Source organism: Chroicocephalus ridibundus, chromosome Z, assembly GCF_963924245.1.
Source record: "Chroicocephalus ridibundus chromosome Z, bChrRid1.1, whole genome shotgun sequence".
In the NCBI taxonomy this organism is placed as follows: Eukaryota; Metazoa; Chordata; class Aves; order Charadriiformes; family Laridae; genus Chroicocephalus; species Chroicocephalus ridibundus.
In genome coordinates, this window is record NC_086316.1 from 86,624,351 (window position 1) to 86,640,118 (window position 15,768).

The 15,768-nt window shown below is 44.1% G+C and overlaps 1 long non-coding RNA gene across 1 annotated transcript in view; it reads left to right on the top strand.

Moving 5' to 3' along the window:
* Positions 1 to 15,768, top strand: part of LOC134508676 (uncharacterized) — a 35,305-nt gene that overhangs the window by 10,081 nt on the left and 9,456 nt on the right. Inside the window, exon 3 of the long non-coding RNA XR_010069125.1 lies at positions 13,329 to 13,503. This is a non-coding gene — a long non-coding RNA (uncharacterized LOC134508676). The remainder of the gene's footprint in view (positions 1 to 13,328; positions 13,504 to 15,768) is intronic.

Genomic DNA, 15,768 nt, shown 5'->3' on the forward strand with positions numbered 1-15,768 from the left:
GTTACACCAGCATGTCAATGGGCCATAAATCGGAGCCTCCTCTCACAAGAGGCCATGCTCTCTTTCCCACCAGTGGCTGCTAGTTCTTCCCATCTCCTTCGTAATGGCAGGAGTGTTTGTGCACATGTGCCATGTGCTGGATCTGCTAAATGACCAGACTGAAAACTAATTTAAAAAGCTTCATCTTCAGCTGGATCGGTTGCCTAATGAGGCTTGTCACAGGGCTGCCTGAAGGGTCTCCCAGCATAAAGAACTGGGAGGAAGGAGCAGAGCCAAGGAGAGGGAAGGTGGGGGCACCCGCTTTAGCAGCAGCTTGCATTTATGCAGCATAAAATGGATTTTTCTCGAATGTGTGGGATGGCTGAGAGATGATGTGTCAAAATTTGGTCCTCTGGAACTGGATTTGCAATAGGATCCAATTGTCGTGTTAAGTAGCTTTGGAAAATAATTGTTATTTGCTTTGAAGGTTTTTATGAACTCAATTTTAAGACACTTAGGAGAAGCCAGACTCTTCAGGGAACAGGTACTGACCCGCCTGGAGATTCGGTCTCACTAAGTACAGGCTTGAACAAAATATCTAAAACTCAAGACAGCTACCTTCATTGCACACTTTTGAGAATCTTAACTGTGAAGTTTTAAAATAATGCTTTTAAAGCATTAGATATATTTACTGTCACTCAAGATTAGTTCAGGAAGCAGAAGGGAATGGGAATCCTGCACGATTTGGATAAATTTCAGACTTACGTTCAGCTGTTGCAGTGCTCTGTGAGTTACTGAAGTCTGTGAAATTAAAAACGGTGTTGGTTTCAGTGATAAATTCAGAATAGTAGAATATAGTCACGCTCTCACAGAAATATTTGGAAATTAAGGACTCTTGGATAAGACCAAGGAACTGCAAAGCAAGTGACCTGATTTCTGTGCGGGTTCTCATTGTATTTCCTTTCTGATGGGGGTAATTTGCCAGTGACCACTGTTAGGATTTGCCTCTGGCAGCTCACCGGGGGAGAGGATTGTGCAAAGAGAAAGAGAGGTAAAGCAGGGGCTTCTCCCTATGCTAGCCACCGCTAACCCACTACGGAAATGGGGAGACATTTGTTACTCCTGCACCGTGATGGGACCCAGTTTGGATCTTAGTGGGTTTTGTTATGCAGGTCCATAATTCAGTACTTAATACAGTTTTCATGGAAGATAATTTCTTCTTAATCTTCTTCTTCTTCTCCTTCTTCTTCCTTCCTCTAGGCACTCCATTCCTACTGGGGTTCCCACTTGGTATTTCAGTGGGCAGCTTAGTTTTGCTCACGGATTTGCCGTGCTGTGTGCGTGGCCCCTGCCTTGGGTGAGCGCCGCTGTTTGTTTAGCTGGGTTAAAAAAGGAAAAGATGTGAATATGGCAGTCTTGTGTTATGGACTTCAGGTTTTACCTTGGGCCTTAGATTTTCTTACAGAACTAACTGATCTCTGGACCCTTTTGAAACCCAAAATTTGACCATCAGAGTACACTTAGGAAGTCTGCCTTTTTTGGGTTTTTTTTTGCTGTAGAAGGATTTTTTTTTTTTCTCCCTGTGAGTCTGTGTTTCCACAAATCAAAATTCAGTATTTTCTGACTGTCACTTTTCTGCAGTCTGTATAGCAAACTGTCTTTTGTGATTTTGATGTGTCTTTCCTGAAGGGAGCACTATTCTTGTTTAGCTTGCGCATAATGTATTTCATTGTTCATCTCTGAGCAATTGTTTTTGTATATTTTTGATTTTGTGACCTGCATTGTTGGATGCACAAAGCTGTGCACATTTTGGGTAATTTGCTGCTTTCATACTTTCTGAGAGAAAGTAATGTATGTTGGCTTGACTGAAGTGGCAACAAAACCCTGCTATTATTTTATGGAGCTTACAAAGGGAATCCGTCTTGTGCTTCCCCGCAGCTACTGTTGGAGGCACTTCTATGATCAGAAATTACTGTAATATTATTCCTAGAGTCCTTTGTGCAGGGTTTACTTAGGACTGTTATCCCAGATAGAATACGTTGGTTATTAGTGTACCCGTGACTTCCTGGCCTGCTAGAGAGATGGGAGAAACTAGTCTGCCAGGCAATTTTAGCAATAATTGCAGGAAAATTCACTGTAACAATGGAATCCCCCAGGAGAAAGAAAGGTATTAAAGCAATAATATTACTTACAAATTCAAAGTATTGTACAAACATTAAATAATCCTTAAAGCAATTCCACGAGATATGTTCTAGTAAAGTAATTTTAGTGACTTAAATGCTGCTGCACACTCTGGCAGGCATTGAATATGATTACAAAGAATAAAGTAGAAGAATACCAAGGACAAATGATTGTGGCTGCAGGCTATGCATCCAGATGCTCTTAATGGATTATTATGTCATGGACTTGTACCCTACAATTGCTCTCTTGCCGCACAGTCTGGCATGTCTGGATGGCTACCACAGTTTTAAGATGTGAAACTATTAATAGGTTACGTGGGGGTTATATTGGGGGTCGGTCTCTTCTCCTAAGGATCGGGTGATAGGACAAGAGGAAATGGCCACAAGTTACGCCAGGGGAGGTTTAGATGGATATTAGGAAAAATTTTACACTGAAAGGGTTGTCAAGCACTGGAACAGGCTGCCCAGGGCAGTGGTTGAGGCACCATCCCTGGAGGGATTTAAAAGCCGGGTAGACATAGTGCTTAGAGATACGGTTTAGTGATGGTTTTTGTCAGAGTTAGGTTGATGGTTAGACTCGATGATCTGAAAGGTCCCTTCCAAGCTAGGCGATTCTATGATTCTGTGTGGATCTTTTTATTTTCTGTTTCAAAAAGAGTTTGTAAGGAACACATCCAGCACTGTGTGATATATCCTGTCTTCACCGGGACTTCTAGCAAGGGCTCCCTGGGCAGGTGGGTGCTGGGCAAGAGGTAAGGAGCCCCTGCTGTGCCCGTGACCAGCCTGTGTCGGTGGTACCAAGGGCAGCATCACCTGCATCCCACCCGCCCTGGTACCCGCATGGTTCAGCCCCAGAGCTGGGGCTGCCGTTGTCTCGAGGAGTCACGGTGTTTATTCATCACATAGCAGCATCCCTCCGTTTTACCAGAGACATGCCATGTGAAATTGAGTCAGTTTGTTTGTTTTTAAGGGAAGTTGCTGCTTTTAGCAACCTCTCAAGAGTCATTTTATGTAACATTTTCGTGAGTGGGCTTATATCAGCAGCCATGGCTATATATATTTTAAAGGCATTACGATAAAGTGGCCACATATAGTCTTTCTAAAAAACTGGTCACGGCATCCTTCTTCTTTTCCTGTCTTGTAGCTTCTGTGGTTCTCTTGCAGGCTACACATAATTTTTTGTGGGTGCATAACTTTAACACATGTACATAGAAGGAGAGTCAGCAGGGCAGCGGACACTTTGTTTTGTGCTGTTTAGCAATTAGCCAGCAGAGCACACGTCTTCAGATGAAGGATTTCAAGTAGTAATGGCAAGTTTGCATCCATTTAACTGTAGTCAAAAAATCTCTTCAGTCTTTGCTAAAATATAACAGGACAGGAAGTACCGACTCGATCAACTAAACTTCATGGACAGTGAAAATAAATTATTTCGGTCTTTTTCCTCTTTCTGTGTTCCACATCTCTACAGAAAGGTGCTTTATGGAAGTTAAAATGCTGTTGCCTACAGACATGGCTTGAAGCCTGAAACTAAGGGGGAAGTATTCCAGAAAAGCAATCACACGGCAGGGTTCATGTTAAATTCCCTGAGCTGTGGGAAAGATTGGTTTGAAACATAATGAGAGGAGGGAGAGGTTGTACTTGCCCATCAGCTGCACTAATAACAGTTGGGACTTGGGGTGCTCTGCTCACCGGTGTAATCCCTAGCCCACCCTTCAGAACTAGGAGAACTTGGACTCTATCATCTGGGCTCGTCAACATTTTCATATGGGTTGAAGATGGCGCTGGAGCCTTTGTACACAGTGCTGCAGCATGGCATCTCCTACAACTGGCTCATTTTTATGGTATCTCTGAACACTGGAATTTTTCAGGGTGCTCTTGAATTGCAAAGCAGAGAGAATCACATATTTAGTGCTGTAATAAATGAGAATTCATTATTATCAGACATCTACCCAGTAAAAATGTATCCCCTTTTGATTTTTTTTTTCCTGATAGGCATTTGGAGAAAATTCAAGACTTAAAATTAATATGTAGAGGAGCACGAGCTAACTAGAAATTCATTCACTCATGCTACTTTAAGCCCCCATGACTTCTTAAAATGGCTGATTTATGATGTCAGAGGTTGATAGCATTCATTTGATTAAGTTCCCAAAGTAAGCAAAGTAGAAATGCCTAAGCACTGGATTGCTGGTAAATGTGATTTATGCTTTATGCGTTGTGTTCTATAAAAACATTAGCAATTTTAATGTAGACACATCTGCATTAAATTTTTGCAGCTTCTCCAAAAGTGCTGCTATTTGTACCAAAAAATATTCAATAATATATTTATATTATATGTATGCACCCACAGAAATGTGCATTCTATTTTTCTCTTTGTTGATTTGCTTAAATACAGTGTCTTGGAAATAGACCTTTATATTCCAAGTTTCACAGGAGGAAGCATGTAATTATTAGATTTGGTGAGTTAGCATCTATTGACTTAGCTTGCTTCAAAGGCAGGTTTATTTCAATTATTTCAGCTATTGCTGCTGAAGCAGACCATTTCTGGTACGCATCTCATCATCTGGGCTGCTTGCTGGGGGATGGTATTTACAAGTAACGTGTTTAGGTCTATCTTGAGTATACTGTGGTTTTCAAACCGTAAAGATATGTCCATCAAAGCAGAAAAATATGGTTGAGGAAAATAAGTTAAGGAGACAGGGAGCCTAGAAGAGAGAGAGAAGCGGAAGAAGAACCGGGGAGAATGAGGGGATGACTCAAGTGGAAACGGAATATCCAAAGGGAGTGAAGTGGAGAAGGAGAAGGCGATCAGTCCTTGCTGTGGGACCAGTGCTCTGGGGACAAAGGGGTCTGTGTGTTTGGGGAGCGCAGGCAAAGGTCGGCGGTCGGAGGAGGCTGAGGAAGGATATTGGCAGGGTGGGGAATAGAGAGGTGTGCAGGGAACACTCGCTGCAGGAGTTCTCACCGGGCGCAGGTCTGCGTGCAGGCGGACGGCAGCTTGTCCCAGCATGGCCTTGGTGGCTGCCCGACCATGTGCCGTGGCCCCGCTGGCCCACCTGGGCACAGGACCCTCTCCCCTGCTGGGCACGGAGCTGGGTGGGCAGCGGCAAGCACTCAGGGCACCCTGGCTAGCCGGCACCGCGGGCTTCCCAGCAGGGCTGCAGCTGGGAAACGTGGGTGCTCCTGGAGGGAGACACCTACCTTCCACCATTGCCTTGGTGGAAGATGATGTCGAGGAAATTTAATTTCATTCCAGAGTTTTTATTCGTTTCCAATTTTAAAGAAGGATGGCAGGTTCTGGAAAATGGGAGAGTCCATTTGTTTGCTTTGAAGCTGGAGAGCTTTTGCTGAGGTGCTTGTAATGAGTGAGTAAAACTACAGGGTTTTTTTAATCTTTTAATTAAAGAAGCCCCCAATATTTCTATTTAAGGTCATTAAAAAAAAGTTCATATGACTGATCAGCTTTATGAGACAGAAAATCATAGGTATACAATAAAGCTATGGCTGATAAAAATCAGACAGAAGCATGCAGAAATCTGTGTTGACTATGTAAAGATGTATAGCCATCTACAGAGCTACACATACTTCAGTTTTTGACAGCACAGAAGACTCAATACCTTAACTAATATCTTTTTTCTCTCTTTACTAATCCTCCTCCCACTTGGCAAGGAAATTAACTGCAAAGGCTTACCCAAATGTCACGCTCTAAGACTTATTCTAGAATAATTTAACACATCTCTGAAGAATTACTCCTGACTCTTGCTTGGGTGTGTTGAGAATCGGATTCCTCGGAGTGTTCAACCTGTATCCTCAGATAATCAAGAAGTTTAGGTTCTGGTTCCGCTTCCATAGCGATGCTGCCCAGTTGGAGACCCCGGCATGCTGCTGAAAAACCTCCGAGCTGCAAGTCACTGGAAATAACCAGTAAGGAAATAATGGCATAAACATTTCACATATATCTGACTACTCTATTCTTTTGGCTGGCAGCATGTAAATGGCAACCATCGTGCTCTCAGAATTACTGTACATTATTGTCTCGGCAGAGGAGGTCTGAAGAGCCTGACTTCAATGGGTTGAGATATCCTGCCCCCAGCATCCCTCTGCCAGATCCCTGTAAGTGTCAGCAGAAAAGACTGTGTTCAGAATTTAAAAAACAGATGAGCAAAAAATGTTTTTCTGGTACAGAAATGCAAACCTGCTGAACCTTACGTAGCTTAAGACTTGGTATTTCTAATGGATTTATAGGTCTTCCTTGCTGATGAAGATTTATGTACAGATCTTTCAGTGTCAGAGGAGGAGTTTGCTCTTCTGAGAGTTGTTTGAGACAAGGAGATAAGTGATTCCCTCCCTGAAGAACATGCCCCGCTATTGGCATTATCTGCTACCTGGAGGGTCTTCTGGCAAGAAGAGGTATCACTCACTGCATTCTTCCGGCTCTTCTTCCAAGCACACCAGATGGAGATGAATATAGAAACACCAGGAGAACAGTCTCCACATGATGTTTAGCCAGTCAGGACTGAATTTCATCCGGAAAGATCAACATCCCGAGTCTTCTTTTCAAACAGAACTCCTGCAGCACACAATGTTTCATCTTTGAAAATACCAGAGGAGTTTCACTCTCAGTTCTCCTGGGATTATGGTTCTAGTGCATTAACATTTGTACCACAGGGAATGCTAACAAGACTGAAGAACAGGAACTGAATAGCTAAGGACACAGTGCTTCTAATACTTTGTCTTATTTCACAAGAACTGCTATGCTTGTTGTCCCAGTCGTGCTCAGTTTTTGCTTTTTCCTGTGCGCTTGGTGGTGAAAGGAGTAAAGGCTTTATCTCAGACGTGAGCTGTGGTGGAGTTCAGAACACACACCGTACTCTGAAGCCAGGCACTGAATGGGTTCATACATATTTTACATTATGTCTCACCAGCGCCCTGGTTGGGACCTCTGTGGATCCCAAGTGGCTGCACAAGTAAGCTAAGGTTTGGCTCCTCCTAGCAAAACAACAAAAGCTGCTCTGAGCTTGTTTATCATTCTCCACAGCTTACAATTTCATAATTAAGCTTCCCGCTTATATCAAATAGGTGATAATCCCATGTACTGCTCAAGACCTTGTTCATTGGTGGGTCCTTCATGTTCCACTGTCCTGCAGAGAGGTTTTGGTGTGCTGAACGCCATATCGTTACATACCCACTGGCCTCTCTGCACACTCGTCTTCCCTCGCGTGCACATCTGGGTGTTCTCGGTATGTGTGGACATTTCCTAGGGAGACCAGCTTGGGTTGTGTCAGGGTAAAGCCGCGGTCTCAAAAGCTGACCTTGCGTTTCTGGTGAAATACACTGACTCTGCAAATACTAAAGAACCGGGGGGAGCACTTCCTTCTAGAACCATTCTTTGCTATACCTTATTATCCTGTACTTATTAATTGAATCTGTGGAGGAGAAAAGGCTGTTCGAATCCAGTCTGAAAATATTTACATAAAATCCTGCAAGGCTTTCAGGGTAGTTCTCAGCTGCAGAAACATCACCCCTAGTTTTCCACTGGAAATGTTACATCCCAAGCTAGCAATGTAAATACCTAGAGCAGCATGTATAAGTAAAAATCACCGGAGATGTGTTATCTGTCAAAAGATGCCTTCTAGTTGTGTTTCGGTTTGTTTCTGAGGTAGTAGAACGTGCTTGTAGAGGGAGCCCCAGTTACTGCTCTGTGTTTGGAAGCAGAGAGCTGGGCGGCACAGTCCCTGCACGAAATACCTCGCTGCTCTGCCAAGAACAGATCAGGCAGAAAGTCCTGACTTGTCTCAAAGCCATTCCCAAATGTTTACAAAGAGAAGGACGAGGAGGAGGAGTTGTCTGTGCAACAGCTGCTCAGCAAGGTGTGATGGAGGAGATTTGTTTTAGCCGAGCAGCCTGTTTGAAATCGCCCCTTGTGAGCTGTGCTTCTGCCACCTCTGCTCTCTTTCCTGGCAGCCACATCAAAGGTGTTCGGCTTTGCAGCCCGTTTGTGTACTTGCTCAGGCACAGACCTGTCCTTTAGCTCTGCTCCTGCCCTCTCCGGCCCTTCCCCAGTCCTTGCTGGTGCTGGGCCGGCAGCATCGCCCTGCCGTCACCCCAGCTGCAGCTTTCTGATGCTCCCGGCAGCACTGCTGGTGCCACCGCAGGCTCTGTGACTGCCAAACGCACGACTTTCTCATGACACCCTACAGCCACCATATTTCTTTAAACATGCATAGCTTATTATTTTAGTAGGCTTGATTATAATCTCAGTCTTATTTTCAGGTAAAATGATGAATGTGCTCCAGTAACACTGAAGGAATACTTGCCGGAAGGTAGTGGCATGAATGTGCAGGATTTCCACTCTTGTCTTTGCAGGATGGATAAAATATTTCCTCTGCTGCACACGCGCAGTCCAGAGTCAGCAGGGCCAGCAGCCCCAGTGGGTGAGGATGGAGCAGAAGCTAGCTGAGGGGCGTACGGTCTCAGTCCATACGGCTAACGTTGCTGCAACAGATATTGCTGCTGCTGGCAAAACACTGCTGCTTTGAGCCTGCACATTGTCAGGTCAAGGATCGAGTGGCAAACACAAGAGGCTTACGGGTCAGGAAAATTAATTCCAGTTTCAAAAGTCTCTCAGTCAGAGCAAGTGCTTAGTTATTAATGAGTCCTCCATGGCTCTGCAGCTCTGAAGAAGGATACTGGGAAGATATAAATATGGAATGAAATCCTGAATCACTTTAATTTCTATGGAGGCAATACTCTGAAACAAGAAGTAGAATACCCACTAAAGCACCTAAGAAAGGAAATAAAATTTCTCCATCAAAATCTGTATTTGTCTAAAAATTCAGTGATTTCCTTAGCGGCACGGAGGATGAGCAGCTTTGGAATGCTGGACCGGTCCCACACTGTATTTAATACAGGATCGCATTTTGAAAAGCTCTGGTTCACACAGCAGTGGTGGTCTGCGAGTCCATGGTTAGTTATAAATAGCCTACGTAAACACGAGACATAAAAAGGGTAATTACAGATAGGAGTATTTGGTGGTCTAGGAAGAAAATTGGGTTGACTGTTGTCTGTGAGGCCAAGAAGTTTAGGAGATGCTGTAAGGAGGTGTAAACTTACAGAAATAAATAGTAAGCATAGATAAGGTTTTAAGTCAAGAGAAAACATCACAGGTTTCACACGTCATCTGTTTTTGGCCATTTTTTGTTTGCCAGGTTAAGTGTCTTAGCTCCCTGTGTGGTTGATGAAGAAAGAAATGTCCATGAAAGTAATTCAGAGGGTGGATGGGTTGAACTGATTCTTTTTCAGAGCCTAAATTTTCTCCATTTGTTGCGAAGATCTTCTTTTTCAGTGGGCTGACATCCCAGCCCTATCCCCATGACCCTGCCTGGCCATCCCAGGCTACATCTCTACACGTGGCCTTCATTTTAAAAAAAAGATTATTTCTATTATTCCCTATTTTGCAGGCATGTTTAGGAGAAAGACATCCCTGCTCCGAGGTACACAAATACCAGACTACTGAGGGGGCAAAAACAAGTCTGGAGAAAAGTAGTTCTGTATTCTGAGGAGCTGATTTCAGTGAATTGTGGGACAGTGGCAAGATCCTGAAAAACCGGCCCTGTGTGCCACATAAGTATGACCCATGCAAATTCCTCCTTTTTCAGGGTGAGAAAATTTCAGTTTTTACATTTTGCACAATATTTAATCCCACTCTTTTCCTTTATTGTATTTTGTGCACATTTTGAACCTGTGTAACCACGCAGGCTCACGTACATGCATCAGCTATGTGACTCACTCTTCAAACATTACTTAACCCACAAAGATGAATATGGATTTTGCGTAACATATCTCTGGCAGAGAGTGTTATTTGAAGAAGTTTTTGTGTGAATTAGAGGAATCTGGGATACCCTTTGTAGACTTGCTTCATGCTTCAGTGTTTGACTCACGACTCTGTAATCTGGTATCATCTTCATGGCTTTATGTACCTCTCACCCGCCTACATCTCAGATTTATTTTCCTCCTACTCACCCTTTTGCTCACTACACTCCTCCCCGGTTCTCCTCTAACTAATCCCTTCATCTCTTTTTCCTCTGCTTTGTTTCATTCGTTCCCTCTTTTTCCCTCATCTCTGGTGCTTGGAGTGTCTAGCTGGTGGGATGCTGGGCAAAGGGTCCAATGTGGACTTTACAACCAAGGGTGAAGTGCCATTTTGAACTCCTGGAAAGACTCACACTGGCTGCTTCCATGAGTGTTTTGGTATATGGATTTTCTTGACTGTTATTCCTTATCCCACGCCAGAACTCTCTTGTAATGTTAATCCTAAGTAGCAAGACATCTAGATGGCTTTTGTCAGGCTTATGGATACACTTACAGAAGTGTGTAGGTTATAGTGGTTGTTATGACAGCTATCACCAGATATCCCTGTGATACGTACTCATAAAGTGCTTATTTCTCATGTGCAGAAAATGCTTGGGGTTGAGAAAACCTGCTGTTATGAGGTTGTTTAGCGACAGTAGCTCTTGGAAAAGGAGCTGGTGAGTAATCAGTGAGGTCTGCTCCAATTAAGGCTCCTAAAGTAGAGACCTTAGAGCCCCTTCCAGTCCCTAAAGGGCCTCCAGGAAAGCTGGGGAGGGACTCTGGATCATGGAGGGGAGCCATAGGACGAGGGGGAATGGCTTTGAACTGAAAGAGGGAAGATTAGACTAGGTATAAGGGAGAAATTTTTTACAATGAGAGTGGTGAGATGCTGGCCCAGGTTGCCCAGAGAGGTGGTCGATGCTCCATCCCTGGAAACATTCAAGGCCAGGTTGGATGGGGCTTTGAGCAGCCTGGTCTAGTGAGAGGTACCCATGGCAGGGGAGTTGGACTAGATGACCTTTAAAGGTCCCTTCCAACCCAAACCGTTCTATAATTCTAGGATTCTATAATTATTAGAAGGTTCTGAATCTGTGTTTCAAAGAGAGATACTTCATCTCACAAATCATCTTCAACTCCAGTGTCTGGATAAAGATAGTAGATTTGTGACCCGAGCGGTGTTGATAACACAAGGGTGTTTTAGCTTTTGCTGAGCGAGGCTTCCGCGGCCCCGAAGTCTTCTCTGCTCCTCACCCCACCCCACCAGCGAGCAGGCCGGGGGGCACAGGGGCAGGGAGGGGACCCAGCCGGGACAGCCGACCCCACTGTCCGAGGGATGTCCCAGGCCACACGGCATCACGCTCGGCAGAGGAAGGCGGGGAAGGAGGAGGAAGGGGACGTTTGGGGCCACGACGCTTGTCTTCCGCAGCCGCCATTAGGCGTGGTGGAGCCCTGCTGTCCTGGGGGGGCCGAACGCCTGCCATGGGAAGGAGAGAAGGAATTCCTCCTTCTGCTGTGCTTGCGCGTGCGGCTTGTGCTTTACCTGTTAAACTGCTGGTGTCTCAACCCACCAGTTTTGGCACTTTTACCGTCTGATTCTCCCCCATCCCACTGGGGGAGCGAGCGAGCGGCTGGGGGGGCTGCGCTGCGCACCGGGGCTGACCCCCAACACATACCTCCCACTGCAGCCCGTACACAGTACTGTATGCTGGCCCAGCTCCATGTTCATTCATATATATTTCTGCTGTAGTCTCATTAACAGGCAGACATACAGACTGCGTTTATGGCTAGTGTTATTGATGATACACAAATGCATTTGCAGCTTGAGTTTAAGTTAGACAAACAGTGTGGGGAAACAGACGGAAAATATTTCAGATCTATTTTACACATCGCTGATTTCATGGTATGCGTCCCAGTTTCCTCAGTCTGCAAATGAACTGTTTATAAAGATAATTCAACTAACATACAGATGACTGATTAATTTTCATGCTGCAATCACACTAATGAAAATTCTATTGAAATACTTAAAAGTTTCCTTTACATTCTAAAATATTATTGCTGCAGTATTCATTGCTACAGTATTCTCCTATTTAAGATTCTTTGAAAAGTTCATTTAATAAATTGTGGTATTGCAATTTTCTTTGGTCGAATGCACAGAAATACTTAAAAGCAATACGAAACTAAATGGAACCAAACAGCTCATTAAACACTAATATCTAAATGCCTCAGCTTGAGCTGATGGGATTTATGCCATATCCTGACAATCGCCCTGTGGGGCTGGAGCCTAATCTTCCATCCCTTTCAGCGTGATGCTGTTATTTTCTGTGCCGAGGATCTGCCAGGGCGTCCTGCAGCTTTCTGCAGCCAGACAATAGAGAAGGCGGGTGACCTGCTCCTTACAAAACTTTGCTTTGCTATAGCTAGGAGGCGACTAAACCCTCTGGCTTCACAAAAAAAAACCCAACATAAGAATAATTGTGCTTCTTTTAATGTCGCGTGTGTTATTCAAGAACAGGTATTTTCTCAAAGATTTTATTTGGGGACATTACTTGGAGGAAACCACAAAAGGTCACCTTGTTCCAAATTTTCATAGCCCTGTATTAATACGCTTGAAACTTGTTTAGGAACAAGGTGTTTCAGCAGAGCACACCTCGCCAGCGTGAGTTTGTCAGTGGTGTTGCTGGGTTTGCTGGAAGTGGGGTGAAGGATGTTGGCTTCCATCAGATTTCCTGGGCTGCTCCGAGCCTTAGCACCACTGGGAGGCAGGGCAGGTAACAGCTCTGAGGGAAGAAATAACTATATGAGTCCTTCGGTTGAAAAAAGTCATCCTTTTTCTGTTTGCTTGGACTTCAGTAAAATTAGTTCCTGTGTAATCTGAATGAAGTCCTCAGGCTTTCTCAGATCATTGACTTCTCTACAGGCAGCAGCTAAACGCACGAATCCCAGAACTGCTGGAAGAGGTGTGGCTGGCGGTCTGAGGTGGCCGAGATAGAAAACAGAGAAAAGGCTGGTTTCCCCGTGACATAGAAAATCAAACATTAGAAACTGTAGAGGACACTAATAAAAATCAGCATTTCTGTCTCGGGCTTTTCACCTGAAGACCTCCATGTGCCTTGGAAACTCCCCAGAGCCTCTGTTAATATTGTCTTAATTCATATACACAAAATGAAGGCACAGAAATGGTAAAGGTCATTGCTACTGTTGAGAGAGGGAGATCAAACCTCTCTTTATGACAGGAAAAAAGACGGTGGGGCTGAAATTTCTTGACATACCCCCTTGAAGTAGTTTGCATGTTATTAATTGTATGTTTGTCACATTTTAAAGGATCTAAAAGGTCATCTTTTCGGGATCCACTGCTGCTCCTCCTGAAACTTCAGGCATGATGAGGTGGAGCTGTGACTCTGCCAGGAGAATACAAAAGATTGTGGAAAAGATCCATTTTGGCTGACCTGCCTTGAATTCTACTAGGAGCGAATTCCTGAGGTCGTCTGAATTTGTGGTAAGCAAACCAATTCTCCTTCATAAAGATGACATTAAAAAAGTAGGGATAGCCCTAATAATGTATTGCATTATTAATATAAGCTGACATACACTAGGAGGAGGGTTGGATTATCTAATTAGCCTTTCCTAGCTTCAACTTTAATGACTTTCCCCATCAATCTATACGTTTCTGACAGAAGAAGTGGCAATATATTCTATATTCCTTAGTAGACTGCCTGTGCTGACAAAGTGGGAAACAGCAATTCGATTGGGTTAATATAAGGGTCTTAAAATGGAATGTGTGTGCGTGTGTGTGTGCGTGCGCCCAAGATTTCAGTTTGATTAGAGGCAATCCTAAACAGTTGATCAAAAGAGAGCATGGAAATGGCTGTAGTATTTCTAATTACTGGATCTGTAAAAGCTACAACATAAGATGAAAAATCAGATAAGGCTACACAAGACTTGTAGAAAATCCCATCAGATAAATCAAGATACATGACTCCCTGAATATTTACCTAACCAATATTTACCTGACCTAAATAATGGACCTAACCTGGACTATAGAAACCAGAGAAATAGCGGAGCTCAGTATGAGTGAGAACAACACCTAGAGCCACACAAGCGAGCAACAGAGTCACTAGTATTTGCAAATGCTGACTGCTTTGCCCTGCAGGCAGTGACTAGATACAAATCCTTTCAGCAGGTCCCTGTTTGCCTCACGGCTGTTGACCAGGACTTTCCTTCTGGTGCCGTTCGCAGCAGTTTAATTGCAGCTCCTCTCTGGCTTCATCATCGCGGTGCAGATCGTGTCACTTTCTTGGCAGAGCGTATGGAGTTGGCCATTATCAACATGCGGGGTGTTGAATACGCATGCACGTGCTCGGCAATTACCGAGCACCGCTTTGTACCGCTTTGTATAAATGAGCTGGCATGCTGCTACAGGCCACTCCTGTCCTCAGCACCCTCACTCCTGGCGTGGCTGTCGGCACGGATCCCTTACAACATCCCTTCATCTGGGGCTAGCAATTAACCTAACTGCCTGGTAGTAAGGGGCAGTTCTGCTATAAAAAACCTCTTAAAATCAAGAATTTTGGGGGTTGTAAAGAGGTTGTAGAAGTCAGTTGAATTGATTTGGATTAAGAAAAAAATATCAGATACTAAAATACATATAAATCTGCTGAGTTATGTCAATAGGATCTCAGGTAACAGTACATGAGTGACTGCATTTAGCTTTCATGTTGGTGTACTTATGAAGTAGAATTTTTAAGCGTCCCTCTCCTTTGTGGTTTGCCCTTAATGCTAGTTTATTTTAACAAAATGAAAGAAGTAGGAAAAACAAGCCAGATCATATGTCTGTGATGCCTGGAAGAGTTTAGGAGCCTTGGCTCAGCGCTGCAGGTCTCATCTCTGTTAGGAAGAATGTAGGCTGGGTGCGATGGTGGGGGGCAGGCGTGTGCTGGGTGTCTCCCACTACTGCATGGCATCTTTTCACTTCAGCGTAATGGGCCTTTTTGAAATGTATGCATTAATCATCACTGATGGGGACAAGATAAAGGAATTCAGGAATAAGAGAGCAAAGGGTGTAGGATTAGCATAAATAATAGTGCCCGACGCCTTAGTTTTGTGTCTACCAGACAAGTGATTTAGAGTAGTGAAAATAAGATGCCAGATCTGTGTGGGATGGAGGCAAATATGCTCTAAACCAAAAGCAGGCGCTGCTAATACAGAGCAGTTGAGAGGTGTGGTCTGCGAGACAACGTGCAACACCGAATCACCGCCCTCTCTCTGCTGCTGTAGCCAAGGCCAGTCCAAAATACCCCACAGAGTTCAAAGCAAGTGCAGTTTGCAGACAAAAACATAGCCGGAAGCCACATCGGGAAAAAGGTTACTAAAGGCAATGTATTTCTTAATAGTTCAAAAGGTAAGAAACAAGTTACTGACTCTTAGGATAACCTGTTCATGTTCTTTCACTTGCATCCAGTTTCCCTGTTACTTAAATGTCAAGCAATGCCATGTGCACAGGTGTATGCTAAACTCCCATTCTTCTGCACTCCCTTTTTGCTGTTTGTAATTCCTGTTGTCATCTGCCATCGGAATTATTGGTGGGATTGTCATCACACCTCTGCGCTCTTTTGAAGAGTCCCAGTCCGCGCTGACCAGTTAACACCATAATCATAGTTGGAGACTGGAAAGTAGCGAAAGTAAGGTGGAAGATACTAGCATATGTGATATGCCAAGGATAATGATTCCTCCTACAGCAGCTTCTGTGATTTCAAAAAGTAAT